This window comes from Hypanus sabinus, chromosome 11 (assembly GCF_030144855.1).
Source record: "Hypanus sabinus isolate sHypSab1 chromosome 11, sHypSab1.hap1, whole genome shotgun sequence".
Taxonomy (NCBI): Eukaryota; Metazoa; Chordata; class Chondrichthyes; order Myliobatiformes; family Dasyatidae; genus Hypanus; species Hypanus sabinus.
This window is the reverse complement of record NC_082716.1, coordinates 89622764-89639905: the sequence shown is the minus strand read 5'-3', so window position 1 is coordinate 89639905 and position 17142 is coordinate 89622764. Positions and strand designations below refer to the sequence as shown.

The following is a 17142-nucleotide window of genomic DNA, read 5'->3' as shown; positions in this document are numbered from 1 at the left end:
CGTGATCTGAGGGAGAACGTACAAACTCCTTTCAGGCAGTGGCAGGAATTGAACACAGATTGCTGGTACTGTAAAGTGCACCACTATGCTACCATGCCGCTCTCTACACAGAGAGAAACAGAGTTAACATTTCAGCTTGTTTATATTTTATTGGCACTGGGAAAAGTTTGGGTACACAACTGGCTTTAAACAAGCATGGAGGAAGGGAAAAGGGGAGTAAATGAAATAAAGAATATATGCAAAATACCGGACTGTGTTAAAAGTCTGCAGTCAAAGAGATTAAATAGGAAAAATGATAATGCTACAAAGTGAAGGAACGGGGAAAATCAATAAACAAATGATGAGGCCAGAAGGTATGCAAATATAAATGGCCAATGGAAAAGCCAGGTGGTGGTTACTACTGTAAATTATTAAAACTATATTGAGACAGCCGATGAAATGCTGTTCCTTGAGCTTCACTACTGTATGTTCAGAAGCTGGGGATGAAGAAGTGCGAGTTGTGCTGGCATTAAAGACTGAAATATTCCCCTCCACCCTGCCTTTCTTTCCAAAGATTGAGGTCAAAAATGCTCCATAAGAAATGCTCCATAAAACAGAGATTCAGTCAATATTTGGACTGGATTTTAGAACAAGTGAGTTTGGTACAGAGCTGCATAGCCATAAATGTCCAGAATTGCACACATGTAGATAACCAAGAGGGCAGCTGGACTGAAGAGGTTGCAGAGTTTGAAGGTCATCGCAGACCATTTCTTTTCAAGAGGGTATGAGAGGAAATTTTCCGGTTTGATTTGAGGGAATTATATAGGTAAATAGAGAAATTAGAAGGTTAAATGGTTGAGATTGGATTAGGGAAAGGTTGGATGATAACATAATTTTGTTGTGTAATTAAAAGCCAAAGCATAATCAGGTTGTATTTAAGAATCACCTGTAAGTGTGGCTGTATATTCCTCTAGTAGGGTTCTGACCTGGTAAGGCCACCTTTCAACACCAAGCTATCTTGTACATTTTCATCAAAGGTACCAAACAGACTGTAGAGGTTGAAGAAGATGGCTCATCACCACCTTCTCAAGGGCAATTTGGGATGGACAATAAACTTTGACCTTGTCGAAAGTGTTATTATCCCATGAATGAAAGGAAAACAATTGTCTGTTCATGAGCTTGGACTCTGAACATCTGCAGTTCAAGAATATGATAGTAATGATATTTAACTGTCCTGAATATTTCTGTTTCATCTAAGCACTGAAGGGTAGCTTGAAATATTAATTTAGACAGACTGGTCTGCATTTTTAGTGTGTTTTTGAATATCAAAGATTTTCTTGCAGATCTAACCTCTAGTAAATCTAACAGTGGGGCTAAATCAGTTCTTGAAACAGCTCTGAGGTCTAAAATGCCAGTTAAAATCAGATACAACACTGCCTTGACAAGTAGTTGAGAGTCAATTTCACAGCAGAATTTTGTGCCTTGTTATCCATTCTAGGTAACAGTAGACTCTAAGCAGCTTGTAGGCCATCAGAAGTTCTGGGTTAATACATTACCATGCCATAGTCCACAGGCTCAAGGGTAACTATGGTCCTCAGCATGATCTCAGCAGCGAATACGGAATGCAGTGCAGAGCAAATCAATCTTCTGTACATAATACAATGAATATTCTAGCTCAACACAGAGTACCATCTGTACTGGTATAGTTTGTGCTTCCTGGATCAGATATCAAACTGAGACATTGCTTCCCCATCTTAGATAACTCTAAAAGACACACCAGGAATATCTATCAAGTCTTCCAAGTCATTGTACCTCAAGTAGTGATAAATCAAGGCAACTGGGAGTCGCCTCAAATCACCATTTCACCACACATCCAAGAGGCTTCTTCAGTTCTGATCCATGGTGGGTAGTTTTCCAGCTTATAAATGCTGTGAGTTGTTTAAAGGTACAGCAATCACATGAGGGTCATTGAGAGATGTGGAGGTAATGAGAGTCTTATCTTTGCATGAATGGAAGTGTGAGCTGTTGTGGGCACATTGGGGTAGAGATGCTAGGACTGCATTGTAAGTAGCTGGAGGTGGTGTCATACCCCACCCCCTCTGTTCAGGGATGGGGTTTCCAGTTTGACAAAGATGTTTTCTTTAACCCTTCTGTCAAACCACCTATCCTCCCTGCTCAAAATGTGCACATTGTTATCATCAAAGGAGTGCCACTTGTCCTTTTGCTGTAGATACACAACCATGTCTTGACCTGATGTGTTAGCCCTCCTACGTTGGGCCATCTGTTTGTGAAGTCCTGACAAAGGGTCTCGGCCCGAAACGTCGACAGTGCTTCACCCTATAGATGCTGCCTGGCCTGCTGCGTTCCACTTGCATTTCGTGTGTGTTGTTTGTGAAGTGATTGTTTTGTCTCGCTGATATACAGATCTGTGCAGTTCTCATTGCATTGGATAGCATATGCAATATTGTTTAGGTTTGGGTGTAGGATAACCATATAACAATTCCAGCACGGAAACGCCATCTCGGCCCTTCTAGTCCATACCGTACGCTTACTTTCACCTAGTCCCACCGACCTGCACTCAGCCCATAACCCTCCATTCCTTTCCTGTCCATATACCTATCCAATTTTACTTTAAATGACAATTTTAAACCTTCCTCTACCACTTCTACTGGAAGCTCGTTCCACACAGCTACCACTCTCTGAGTAAAGAAATTCCCCCTTGTGTTACCCCTAAACTTTTGCCCCTAACTCTCAACTCATGTCCTCTTGTTTGAATCTCCCCTACTCTCAATGGAAAAAGCCTATCCACGTCAACTCTATCTATCCCCCTCATAATTTAAAATACCTCTATCAAGTCCCCCCTCAACCTTCTATGCTCCAAAGAATAAAGACCTAATTTGTTCAACCTTTCTCTGTAACTTAGGTGCTGAAACCCAAGTAATACTCTAGTAAATTTTCTCCATACTCTTTCTATTTTGTTGACATCTTTCCTATAATTCGGTGACCAGAACTGTACACAATACTCCAAATTTGGCCTTACCAATGCCTTGTACAATTTTAACATCACAATTCAACTCCTGTACTGAATGCTCTGATTTATAAAGGCCAGCATACCAAAAGCTTTCTTCACCACTCTATCCACATGAGATTCCACCTTCAGGAAACTATGCACCATTATTCCTAGATCACTCTGTTCTACTGCATTCTTCAATGCCCTAACATTTACCATGTATGTCCAATTTTGATTATGCCTACCAAAATGCAGCACCTCACACTTATCAGCATTAAACTCCATCTGCTATCTTTCAGCCCACTCTTTTTTTTAACTGGCCAAGCTTTGAAAACCTACTTCATTATCCACAACGCCACCTATCTTAGTATCATCTGCATACTTACTAATCCAGTTTACTACCCCATCATCCAGAACATTAATGTATATGACAAACAACTTTGGACCCAGTACAGATCCCTAAGGCACACCACTAGTCACCGGCCTCCAACCTGACAAACAGTTATCCACCACTACTCTCTGGCATCTCCCATCCAGCCACTGTTGAATCCATTTTACTACTTCAATATTAATACCTAACAATTGAACCTTCCTAACTAACCTTCCGTGCGGAACTTTGTCAAAGGCCTTACTGAAGTCCATATAGACAACATCCACTGCTTTACCCTCATCAACTTTCCTCATAACCTCTTCAAATAATTCAGTAAGATTTGTCAAACATGACCTTCCATGCACAACGATACCTAGGGTGGACGAGGTTCTGTCTGAGTGTTTGTAAGTTTGAAAAACACAGGGATTTAGAATACAGAACATAGAATATAGAATAGTACAGCACAGTACAGGCCCTTCAGCCCACATTGTTGTGCTGACAAAAGATGGTTTCAATACATCGACCTCGGGGTTATGGGTCCATCATGGTTCTGCTGCGCCACTCTGCTACAGAGTGAATGGCGTTCATTGAAAATCCCTCAACATTTCTCTGAAACTCCAGCTACACGTGGTTTAACTATGTTTTTCCATCTACTTTGCTCCTTAACACTGTCTGCTGGGCTGATGTCCCTGACTGGGCCTTCATCAAGACAGCAACAAAATCAGCAGAAACTTCTTCTAGACAACACAGCAAATCCAGTTGCCTTGATTTACTACTGCTTGATACACACCAGGAATATTTTGAAAAAGAACAGAGGAATTATTTTCCCCAATTTATCCCCCAATCAACACTTAAGCAACTGATCTGGTGATTTGGTTCATTACTGTTTGTGGAAGCCTGCTGCGTATAATTTGGCTGCTTATATTTCTTGCATTCTATAGTGGCTATACTTCAAAAATTTATTTATTTGTTGTAAAGTGCATTAAAATATTCCAAGATTCTAAACGGCCTGTGAAAATATTTTTGCTCTGTGCTGCAGACTTGGACTGATTTAGATGACAGAAACCACAAACAAGAGAAAATCTGTGGATGCTGGAAATCCCCACATGAAATGCTGGGGGAATTCAGCAGACCAGGCAGCATCTATGGAAAAAAGTACAGTTGACGTTTCAGGCCAAAACCCTCCAGCAGGACTGGAGAAAAAAAGCTGAGGAGTGGATTTAAAAGGTGGGGGCGGGGGGAAGAGAGAGAAATGCCTTGCGATGGGTAAAACTTGGAGGGGGAGTGATGAAGCAAAGAGCTGGGACGTTGATTGGTGAAAGAGACAGAAGGCCATGAAAGGAAGAAAAGAGGGCGGGGCAGAGCACCAGAGCGAGGTGATGGGTGGGCAAGGAGGTAACATGAGAGAGGGACAAGGGGATGGGAAATGGTGAAGGGGGGAGGCATTACTAGAAGTTTGAGAAATCGATGTTCATGCCATCAGGTTGGAGGCTACCCAGACGGAATATATGGTGTTGTTCCGCCAACCCAAGTGTGGCCTCATCTTATTTTACTAGAGATATCCTGTCCCTATACACCTCCATCCCCCACCAGGAAGGCCTCAAGCTCTCTGTTTCTTTCTGGACACTAGACCCAACCAGTTCCCCTCCACCACCACTCTCCTCCATCTACTGGATCTTGTCTTCACTCTAAATAATTTCTCCTTTGGCTCCTCCCACTTCCTTCAAACAAAAGGGGTAGCCATGGATAGCCATGGAGGTGTGTAGAGACTGGACATCCATAGTAAAAATAAGATGATGGGGCTCAGGGAAGCTGAAATCCTCGAAAAGATCCAGAACGTGTGAGGTGTCGAGATGTAGGAAGGAAGGGACTGAACCAGGGGGATAAAACAGAGTTGAGGTATGCTGATATGAGTTCAGTGGGGTGGGAACAAGCTGAAACAATGGGTCTACCTGGACAAACAGGTGTGAGGATTTTGGGTAGGTGGTAGAAACGGGTAGTACAGGGTGTGGGAACTATGAGGTTGGTGGTGGTGGATGGGAGATCCCCAGAGTCAGTAAGGTTCATGATGGTCTGGGAGACAATGGCTTGGTGTGGCCTCCTGTACATTGGTGAGAGCTGATGTAGATCAGGAGACCGCTTCACTGAGCATCTACACTCCATCCACCAGAACTAGTGGGATCTCCCAGTGGCCACACATTTTAATCCCACTTCCCATTCCTATTACGATACATCCACCCATGGCCTCCTCCATTGTTGTGATAAGGCCACACTTAGGTTAGAGGAACAACAGCTTATATTCCATTTTCTCCGATTTTCTCTTCTCCCACTCAAACTTCCAGTGATGTCTCTCCCTTTCCCCTCACCATTTCCTATCTGCTTTTCCCACTTGCATGTTACCCCCGTGCCCACCCATTGCCTCCCTCTGGTGCTCCTCCCCTTTTTTTCTTCCTTCCATGGCTTTCTGTCTCTTTCACCAATCAACTTCCCAGCTCTTTGCTTCATCCCTCCCCCTCCCGGTTTCACCAATCACCTGGTGCTTCTCTCTCCCCTCCCTCCACCTTTCCAATCTACTCCTCAGCTTTTTCTCTCCAGTCCTGCTGAAGGGTCTCGGCCCAAAACCTCGACTGTACTTTTTTCCATAGATGCTGCCTGGCCTGCTGAGTTCCTTCAGCATTTTGTGTGTGTTGCTTGGATGACAGAAATGACATCTTTGTGGCCAACTTTGTAGACGGTGGAGGGACAGTTAGGGTTGAGGAAGTGAGGGGGCTGCAGAAGGATTTAGACAGATTAGGAGAATAGGCAAAGATGTGGTGAATGGAATACAGTGTTAAGAAGGTATGGTCATGCACTTTGGTAGAAAGAATAAAAGTGTAGACTATTTTCCAGATGGGGAGAAAATTCAAAAATCAGAGGTGCAAAGGGATTTGGGATTTTCATGCAGGATTCCCTAAAGTTTAATTTGCAGGTTGAGACAATGGTGAGGAAGGTAAATGCAATGTTAGCATTCATTTTGAGAGGACTAGAATCTAGAAGCAAGGATGTAATGTTGAGACTTTATAAGGCACTTGGAGTATTATAAGCAGTTTTGGGCCCCTGATCTAAGAAATGATGTGCTGACATTGTTTGAAAGAGGCTGTAGAGGCCAGGTCACTGGGCGTATTTAAGGCAGGGGTTGATATTTTCTTGTAAAGTCAGGGCGTGAAAGGTTGTAGGGAGAAGGCAGGGGACAGGATCAGCCATGATGAAATGGTGGAGCAGGCTCAAAGATCTGAATGGCCTAATTCTGCTCCTATGTCTTATGGTCGAATGACATTCAGAAAACAAGATAGTCATTGAGCCCGCCTTCTGATTCAAAGATTCACAATCTGATTCCTAATACCTCCCTATCAGCAACAGCTACAGAACCTCCTTGAAAATTTTAAACAAAGATAGAAATGCAAGGACAGTTTAAAAAGTAAATGAGCAAATTCATCTTCACTCCCACAGGGTATCCAAAACTAACCCAGTGGATGACAATCAATTCTCATGGCTCTTTTATACTTTCTTTCTTGGTACTGCCATGGGTTAGCTATCGACAGACACACTATGTTCTCAGTCCTCAAACAAGGAACATCAAATTGCATATTTTTAAAATGTTAGAATCTTTCTTTGCTTTTGTTAGCTAAAAGTAATCAAATCCAACTGGGTTTCCATTCCATTAGCAGATGGTAATACTCCAGTCCGAAACCTGCATGTCAGAGTCAGTAACTTCAGCAAAGATTAGGAAAGTGAGGATCATCAACAATGAATCGAATAATATCCCACAGATTTAAGGCTGATAACAAGAACTATGCACAGAATATTTGTTGGTCATTGAAATGTTTGTCTTCATTTCTGAAAGTCTTTCTTAGAGTATTTTGAAAAGGCACATGACAAGAAATGCTAGTTGCCCAGTGGCCCAGTGCTTGTGCTTGTTCACCTTTGTGTGTGTGTGGCAAAGAGAAACTTCACAGGAGAGAAAACAAATCAGAGTGTATATTGAAAGGCAGCATGTGAATTTAGAAGCAGCTTTCTCCAGACCACCTCAGGCTGAAGACTGGCTGTGCTATTAAAGGCGACTGTGTGACTGGATGGATGCTGAAATGTGGGCCAAATATAAAACTATGTTCACACCTCCAACACAATGAGTCACCTTGTTACTTTCTCGTCTTACTTTCCCACCCTTCTTCACCTTTACTGCTCCTCCACCCTTCTTCATACTTACACCTCCAAATGGAATGACAAAGACTGAGAACTTCAAATAAAAGGGGCCCCCCCCAAAAGATTTTCTAACCAAGTAAAAGTGGACTTCTAAATTAGACAGAGTATATTTGCATGATCTGTAGAGCAGCCACGGCATTAATCAAATACCTAACGACTTTGCACACATTCTCCTTTTAGTCATAGGGTACTTCTTGTTAATATTGGCATGCAGAGTCAGACTTGAAAATATCAGCAGGCAAATACCAGTGTGATAGATGTTACTAGTGACAGAATGTAGTAACTAACTGGCATGTGAGAGAGATGGACCTGACATAAATTGGCTAAGAGGGTGGTAGGTTGGGGAGATGGGGGAGGGCTGCACAGGGGAGGAAATATATCCTGGCAGTCTTTCATTCACATCATAGGCTGAGAGTTAGTGATTTTCTTTAAGTTGAGGTGGAAAAGTGGTGACTTTCTGAAAATAACACTATTCAGGACTGTTTCTCTGAAATTAGATGGTGTTTGTTGGAAGTCACAGTTGAGCCCAAATGTGATCGGGATAGATAAGACAAGAGACCAAAACAATCTGGAAAGAAATACAGGAAAATCGTCAGCTCCATGGCCGACCAAACTTCACCACCAGCTAAATCGTTACCCAGAAGGATGTCTACATCAGTTCTCGGAAATTCTGATCGCACCCCTACTTCAACTGGTCCAGATACCAGCTCACAATTTATAATGATCCTATGCAAAGGCACAGCTTCTGTCCCTTTTCCTATGCCTCTCAAAGCCACCTCTCCAGTCTTGGGACCAAAATCTAGTACCTTACTGCGAATCAATGACAGCTCAGCTCCAGTGTCTCTCCAGATCCACAGTGGAACTGGTGTGTCTCCCTCTTTCACAGACACGGTTCCTACTGAAATAAATTTCTCAGGCCCCTCTTGTATTCTGTCTACCTGGGGCTTTCTCGTCGATATACTGATCACCACAATATATCCTGTAGGGACTGCTGCTTTCCCTTTTCCTGTCTCCTTCCTCGGAGCAAGGCACTTAGATGCAATATGACCCACCTTTCCACAATTAAAACAGGTCAAGCCAGGAACCCTCCTGTCGTCTTGCCTTTCCTCCTCCTTATTTTTACCACTAGCTCCTGACTGGATCTCTGCCTCAGCCGGTGGGCTTTCTCTACCATTCCCACGGTCTTTCTGGTAACTTTTATTCAAGGAAAACTTTGTCTTGTGGGTTAGGGCATATTCATCTGCGAACCTAGCAATTTGGAGCACCTATATATTTAATCCAGTCTTTTGTAAATAAAGGCGCCAAATTTTCAAAAATTTCATATTTATCTCAAATTATAAGTAATTTTTTCAAGTGGCATACAGCCATAAATTTCCTTCTTCCAACAATCTATACTTAAGTATGTATCTGGTTTCCGATTTCCAAGTAACTGCAATAGCCTTTTTGGCTACTGCCAGTGCAATTTTTATAAATTCTTTCTGATATTTATTCAATTTGGGTTTCGGTTTTATCCCTTCAATATCGTCTAGTAAAAATGTTGGATTATATGGAAGTTGTGTTCCAATAATTTGTTCCAATAAAACTCTTAAATTTGTTCAAAAAGGTTGAATTTTAGAACAAGACAAAGTAGAATGTAAAAAAAAAAGTACCGATTTCTTGGTTACATCAGAAACACTGATCGGATAAATTTGGGTTTAATATTTTTTGTGGTGTAATATATAATTGTAAATTATATTGTACTAATCTTAACTGGACATTTATTGTATTTGTCATACTATTAAGACAGTCTTGACCAATTTGTTTCTTCAATTTTAATACTCAAGTCACTTTCCCATTTTTGTCTTGACTTATGGACTCGTTTAATTGCCTGTTTTTGAATCAAGTTATACATACAAGAGATTAAAAAATTTATCTTTTTTGAATTAAAGTTTCTATTTCATTAGATTTTGGCAATAACATTGTTTGACATAATTTTTCGCTTAAATAAGCCCTTGTTTGGAAGTAACAAAAAAGAATGTTGTTTGATATTTTATATTTATTCTTTAATTGATCAAATGACATTAATATACCTCCAAAACTATCTCCTATATATCTAATCCCTTTTTGAAACCAATTATATAAAAGTTGATTATCCATTGTAAAAGGAATGTCTATTTTGAATTAAAGATCTCTTCGTTAATAAAGATTTCTTTGTCTCATCATCAACATTTATCTTATTCCATAAGTCAATCAAATGCTTTAATATAGGAGATTCTTTCTTTTCCCATATCCATTTAGATTCCCATTTATATATAAAATCTTCTGGTGTATTTTCTCCTATTTTATCTAGTTCTATTCTAATTCATGCTGGTCTATCTTTCTCAAAAAAAGATGCAATAAATCTAAGTTGATTTGCTTTATAATAATTAAAATTTGGAAGTTGTAACCCTCCTAAATCAAATTTCCATGTCAATTTTTACAACGATATTCTTGACATCTTGCCTTTCCAAAGAAACTTCCTCACATATTTGTTTAACTCTGGGGGGGGGGGGACTTCTGGGGTAGTTGTATTGGTAGTGATTGAAATAAGTATTGTAGTCTAAGGAATATATTCATTTTTATGGTATTTACTCTACCTACTAATGTTATTGGTAATACCATCCATTTATCAAGATCTTGAATTTTTTCCAGTAATGGTAAGTAATTTAATTTATACAAGTTCTTTATATCATTATTAACTCTTATACCTAAATATTTTATACCATTTGCCGGCTATCTAAATTGAGTTATTAATCAACATTGACTATAATCTCCTTTAGTAAGAGGTAAAATTTCACTTTTATCCCAATTTATTTTATGACCTGATATTTTCCCATATTCTTATTTATAGGATAATTTACACAATGAGTGCAAGAGTGCAATGGGTTTGTTAAATAAAGCAGAACATCAGCAAATAAGTTGATCTTGTATTCTTCCTGATTAACTCTAAAACCCTTAATATCTGGGTCCATTCTAATTAATTCAGCTAATGGTTCTATCCCCAACACAAATAAAGCAGGTGATAATGGACAACCTTGCCTAGTTGACCTTGTTAACTGAAATGGTGTTGAAATTTGACCATTTGTCACTACTTTAGCTTTGGGATTAGTATTTAAGGTTTTAATCCATTTTATAAAAGATACTTCTAATCCATATTTTTCCAATACTTTAAATAAAAAAAATCCCATTCCAATCAAATGCTTTTCTGCATCTAAAGCAACTGCCACACTCATTTCCTCCCTCTTTTGCGTCAAATGAATTATACTAAATTACTGAGTTACATTATCTGCTGATTGTCTATTTTTAATAAATCCTGTTTGATCCATATGTACTAATTTTGGTAAGTATTTAGATAATCTGTTAAGATTTTTGCTATTTTATAATCAGTGTTTAATAAAGAAATAGGTCCATATGATGCTGGCTTTAAAAGATCTCTTTTTTGGCAATACTATTAAAATAGCTGTCGAAAAAGATTCTGGAAGTTTATGCGTTCTTTCCACTTGATGTATTAACTCCATAAAAGGAGGAATTAATAAATCTAAACTTTTTATAAAATTCAGGCGGAAAACCATCTTCTCCTGGAGATTTATTACTTTGAAGTGATCCTAGGGCTTCTTCGACCTCTTTCAATGTAAAAGGCATATCTAATCCCTTCTGTTCTTCCGTATTTAATTTTGGAAGAGTTATTTGTGATTAAAAACCTTTCTATCTTGACATTATCCTTTTGTGATTCTGATTTATACAACTCAGAATAAAAATTCTTAAATTTCATTAATTTCTAAAGGTTTATAAGTAATTTTATTTGCTCTTGTTTGAATTGCATTTATTGTTTTAGAAGTCTGGTCTGTTTTACTGCCATGCAAGGACCTTGTGTGATCTTTCACCTAGCTCATAATACCTCTGTTTAGTTCTCATAATTGCTTTTTCTGTTCGATATGTCTGGAGCGTATTATATTGGAGTGTATTATATTGTAACTTGTTAATAAGTTGTCTTTGTGTTTTTTGAGATTTTTCAAATTGATCTATTTCTATCATATTTCTTAATTTTAGAAGTATAACTTATTATCTGACCTCTCAAATATGCCTTCATTGCTTCCCATAATATAAATTTATCATCAACTGAATGTGAATTTGTATCTAAAAAGAACTGAATCTGCTTTTTCATGAAATCACAAATCTTGACATTTTAGTAATATTGAATTAAATCTCCATCTATAAATTGATTCCTCTTTATCTGTCATTATCATTGTCATTATCAAAGGAGAATGATCTGACAATATTCTCGCTTTATATTCCACATTTTTCACTATCTTGAATATTCATTGATAATAGGAAAAAATCTATCCTTGAATATGTTATGTCTATTTGAATAAAATGAATCTTTCTTTTGGATTAATTCTTCTCCATATATCTATCAAAATTAAGTCTTTCATCAATGATAGAGTTAATTTGACTACTTTTGATTTTGTGACAGCCTTTGTTGATCTATCTAAAACTGGATCTAGACAAGTTAAAATCTCCACCTATTAATATTTTGTCATGTGCGTTAGCCAAATTCAAACAGACCTCTTGTATAAATTTTGCATTTTCATTTGGTGCATAAATATTCATGAGTCCATTGTTCTGAAAAAATTTGACAATGTATAATATCTCCCTGCTGAATCAATTAATACATTTTGTATTTTAATTAGTAAATTTTTATTAACCAAAATTGCAACTCCTCTCGCCTTTGATTTAAATGAAGCTGCATTAACATTTCCAACCCAGTCTCTCAATTTCTGATGTTCTGTCTGTTAAATGTGTTTCTTGTAAAAAAGCTATCTGTTTTCATTTTTTTAATGTAAAAATTCTTTTTCTTTTTACCAGTCCATTAAGCCCATTAACATTAAAACTTAAAAAATTCAGTAAATTAGTCATTATTTTTAATTGTTACTCCAATCTATAATACCTAATCTTTCAACTTTCGTGGTATCTTGTGAAATCTTTTTAAAATTCTCCATGTTGCTATGTGTCCCCACTGATCATCCAGGCAGAAAGATAGAAGAAAAATAGAGTATAAAGAAAAAAACAAAATACCCCCTAATGTTGTGGGGGAAAAACCCCACATTACCCCCCCCTCTGTTGTACGGGTCATGGCGATTGCCATGATTACACACGTGAATCCTGCAGTAACTGATCCAAAGCTCCCCAGCCCCCCCGCAACATAAAAAAGTATATATATATATATAAAAGAAGAAAAAAAATACTATTCTCAATTAGTATTTCTGAAATTTTGCTTTTCTCCCCTGTATCATCCTTAAATGTCCATCACTTCTGTTCACTGTCTCTATCCTCATCTTTAATCCATTACACTTGGAAGTCTCTATGTGTAATTAGTGAATAAATAGAGTTCGTGCGAACTCTTCCGCTTCTCGATAATCGGTTAAAAAAATCTTCCTTTTCCCTCCTCCAAAAAAATTATCAGTGTTGCTGGGTGACGCATTATAAATTTATAACCCTTTCCCATGACTTTTTTTGCTGGGTTAAATTCCTCCTTTCTTTTCAAAAGGTTTTAACTTTTATCAGGATAAAAAAGGACTGCCTTCCCTGCTATCATCAATGGACTGTTTCTCTTTTTGGCACATTGGGCAGCCACCTTCAGGATCTTTTCTTTATCTTGGTATCTTAAGCATTTTATCAAAATTGATCACGGATTTTGATCAGCTTGAGGTCTTGACCTTAAAGCTCTATGAGCCCTTTCAATCTCAATTAGTTTCTCCTTCCATTTCCAATTTTTCAGGGATCTATTTTTGAAAAAAATTTATTGGATCTTCTCCTATATCTTGTCCAACAATTTTAATGTTTCATCTACTAAAATTCTCAAGCTTATCAATTTTTTCCATAAATTGTTTTCTTTCTGATGTCCAGGCAGTAGTATCATTTTCCATTTTATTCATTCTTTCAACTATGTCTTCTGTTATAGTTTCCAAATCTATAATTCTTTTCCATTTTTTCCTGTCTTGTCATTTTATCAAACATAATCCATATTTGACATTTTTCTTTTGATTACCTTTAATGCACTGAATATATGCATTATTTGCATCAAAGTCTTTTCTATATTTCCAGAAAAACTTTTACTTCCATCTTCGTCTGATTTTTTTTCCAGAGAATCTGACTCTCTCTCAGATTCACTTTCGCTTTTGGTTTCAGTCGTAACTGGGTTACTCTCTGGTTCTGGTTGCTCTCGTTTGCTCATGCTCCTTCACGTTTGCGCAGTTCTCGTTGGTCTTTTTCTTTAGGGTTGATCGATTTTGCCGCAGTTTGTTGTTCTGTATCGCTGGAGGTGAAATGTACCTGAGCCCGCGGTTCTTTGGCAGAAGTGGGCCTTGATTCTGTTCCAACTTGCGTTGACTTCATGGTAGTAGTTTTCTTCTTCTGTTTATGAGGCATAACTTGAAACAATCCAGAGTAGTTTATAAGTAACTTTTTGACTAACTTTTCTTCACTTAAACATTAATTTATTGATTTTTTTTATGGGAGAGCTGGGTTCCAGCGTCTCGATCCTATGTCATCACGTGACGTCCCCTGAAAGTAGAATTTTAAACCAAGTTAGACCAAGAGTGGTCAATTTAACAAAGATAGAAACCTGGATAATCACAGACATTTTACTATCTTGTACATAATGACTGGCACAAACTAATTTCAAAGGGACATCTGGAAAAAGTTGGTTACAGGGGCATATAATGAATAGATTACAAAGCCAATGCATCAAACATTGCATGCAGAAAGTGACGATAGTGAACTGTGTTGATAAATGGCAGAGCAGAAACATGCAGGAGTCATCCTGGGCAAATTAATTGGTTGGATGGGAAGACAAGTAGTTGGACTAATCATGCAAAGTAAATGTACACAATGATGGTTGGTGGACATTGGCTCAGGAAAACTCAATTTTAGATTAGAGCCAATAATGTGCCTTCTTCCATGTTTTTTTCTGCTACTTAAGTAATCATGAATATTGATCATCAGGGCCTTCAATCAAGACAGCACCAAAAACCAGCCGAGACATTAGCCCAACAGACAACAGCAAGGAGCAAACCAGATAGAAAAACATAGTCATATACAGCTGGAGTTTCAGAGGAATGCAGAAGGAATTTCAACAAACTCTGAATCCCTGTGCTTTTCAAACTTACAAACATTCAGACAGAGCCTCATCCACCGTAGGTATCCTACACCCAAACCTAAACAGAACAATATTGCATATGTTATCCAATGCAATGAGAATGGCACCGATCTGTATATCGGTGAGACAAAACAACCCCTTCACAAACCGATGGCCCAATGTAGGAGGGCTAACACCTCAGGTCAAGCCTCTTCAGTATATCTACACCGAAAGGACAAGGAACACTCCTTTGATAACAATGTGCACATTTTGGGCAGGGAGGACAGGTGGTTTGGAAAGGTTAAAGAAGACATCTTTGTCAAACAGGAAACCTCATCCCTGAACAGCAGGGGTGGGATTTGACTCCACCTATCAGCTACTTGCATTGCATCTCTACCCCAATGTCTCCACAATAGTTCACACTTCCATTCATGCAAAGATGGCCCTCTCATTACCTCTGATTCTTGATGACCTTCAAGTGATCACTGTACCTTTAAACAACTCCGTCTGAAAGCCAGAAACCGACCATGGATCAAAACTGAAGAAGCCTCTCAGGCAAGTGGCAAAACTTCTAGACAACACAGCATGTCCAGTTGCCTTGATTTACTGCTGCTTGAGATGAGTATAATCAAGTTAGTCTAAGTTGATTGAGACTGATTCATTTGGACAAGAACACTTTGAGAAATGGGTTTTTATTTGCAGTGTGCTCAATTCTCATTTATAATGTGAGGTGTGCTGAAAATAAATAGCTTACCGCTGGGTTGCAAACAGGCTCCATCTTTACAGAGGTCCATAAAATGATTTCTTCCATTAGTAGGAAGATAAACAAAATCATTAGTAGGAAGGTAACCATACCTTTATTGTATTTAACTGAATGGTGTAGATGAGAGCTTATTATGGATATTCACTTGGTCTTCCCTGTCTAGTTACAAAATCAGGTGGCCCATGCTCAGTGGCTGGTTTTAGCTGGTTTGACATTTGTGGATATTATATTTTTTACTAAGTATTATTACACAATTAATAATAGAAGTGATTGCTTGTCAAGTTCCAAAGCAAATTTAAGAGGCCTCCTGCAATGAAGCTGGCAGCCTGTGCTCTTAGATGCTGGTTCTTATTTCTGCAGGGAGTTTACTTGTGAACATTTATCATTTCTGGACTAATTCCCATTTCAATTCAATAATTATGGGAGCTTGTACATAATCAGGAACTTGCAACTAGGAAGGGTGAAAAACTAATTGTTTCTTATTTCTAAGATCATGCTAGCATCTTCAAATTAAAGGGTTGGCTTACAGTTCATGTTAAATTAATGCAGTTATCAACTTTCCCTGATCCTGAGGCTAAAACATTAGGGGCATTTAAGAGCCTCTTGGACAGACATGAATGAAAGAAAAAGAGGGTTACGGGGCAGCAGAGTACTGTGGGTTTAGTACATTTTTTTAAGGAATGTATGGGTCGGCACAACATCCAGGGCCAAAGGGCCTGTACTGTGTAGTATTGTAGTGTCTTTCTCTTCAATTGTAGTCTCTATAATTTTCTCACTCATTTAATAATGTCCTCCCTTTTAGTTGATCACACTATTTCTGCCATTCTGTCCAGGTGCTAAGAGTACATTGAGTTTTTCCTTCATCTTCAAATCCTGTATAGGATGAGCAATTTCAGATCTCTTCCAAGTTGCACACTGTACTTGGAAATGTGTCTCCATTTCTTCACGTCAATCCAAGTACAAATCTAAGCCTACCCCAACACTATGGTAGAAAGATCTTGAGTACAATTGTTCAAGGCACAATCGGCTACATCCCCTCGATGATAAAGGATCTCTATCCTGGGATCTGGACTCTCTCCTTTAAGTTGTAAGCTTTGGTTCCATAAGATGTTCCTTAAAACCTACCTCTGACCAAATCTGTTCAATGGCTTGAAAGGAACTGTCCACCAACAATACATTTTGGACATTTGTGCATCTGAGTACTTGCTCCTTTGTGGCTTTTGCCTTTCAAGTCCCGATGTGCTGAGGAGACAGATGAAAATCTGTCACAGGACTGACATCTGTACAATAACTGTATCCATTTGAATATGGCAAACAATCCTATGGAGGCAAGAATGATGTACAATATTTTCCAAATAATTTCTATTACACTTGAAAGTCTTTGAATGTTTCTGATGGAAACAAGCCATGCCAGTTTTGCCTCCGATGCCTCTAGCAAAGGAGGACACCTCATTCACCACATCAGGAATAAATGAGCACAATGGGTTGCTCAGGACCAGCAGGATAATTGCCAAAACCATGATGGTTCGATGTTATATTTTCTAATTACATTTTATTTTGAGGTACTGTGAAATACTTTGCTACATTAAAGGTATGTACAAATCCTAATTGTTCTCAATTTC

At 38.5% G+C, this 17142-nt stretch overlaps 1 long non-coding RNA gene across 1 annotated transcript in view; it reads right to left on the bottom strand.

Moving 5' to 3' along the window:
* The window catches only part of LOC132401625 (uncharacterized), a 47611-nt gene extending 33220 nt beyond the window's left edge, over window positions 1-14391 (bottom strand). Inside the window, exon 1 of the long non-coding RNA XR_009514642.1 lies at window positions 13669-14391. This is a non-coding gene — a long non-coding RNA (uncharacterized LOC132401625). The remainder of the gene's footprint in view (window positions 1-13668) is intronic.
* Between the last annotated feature and the right edge of the window lie 2751 nt (window positions 14392-17142).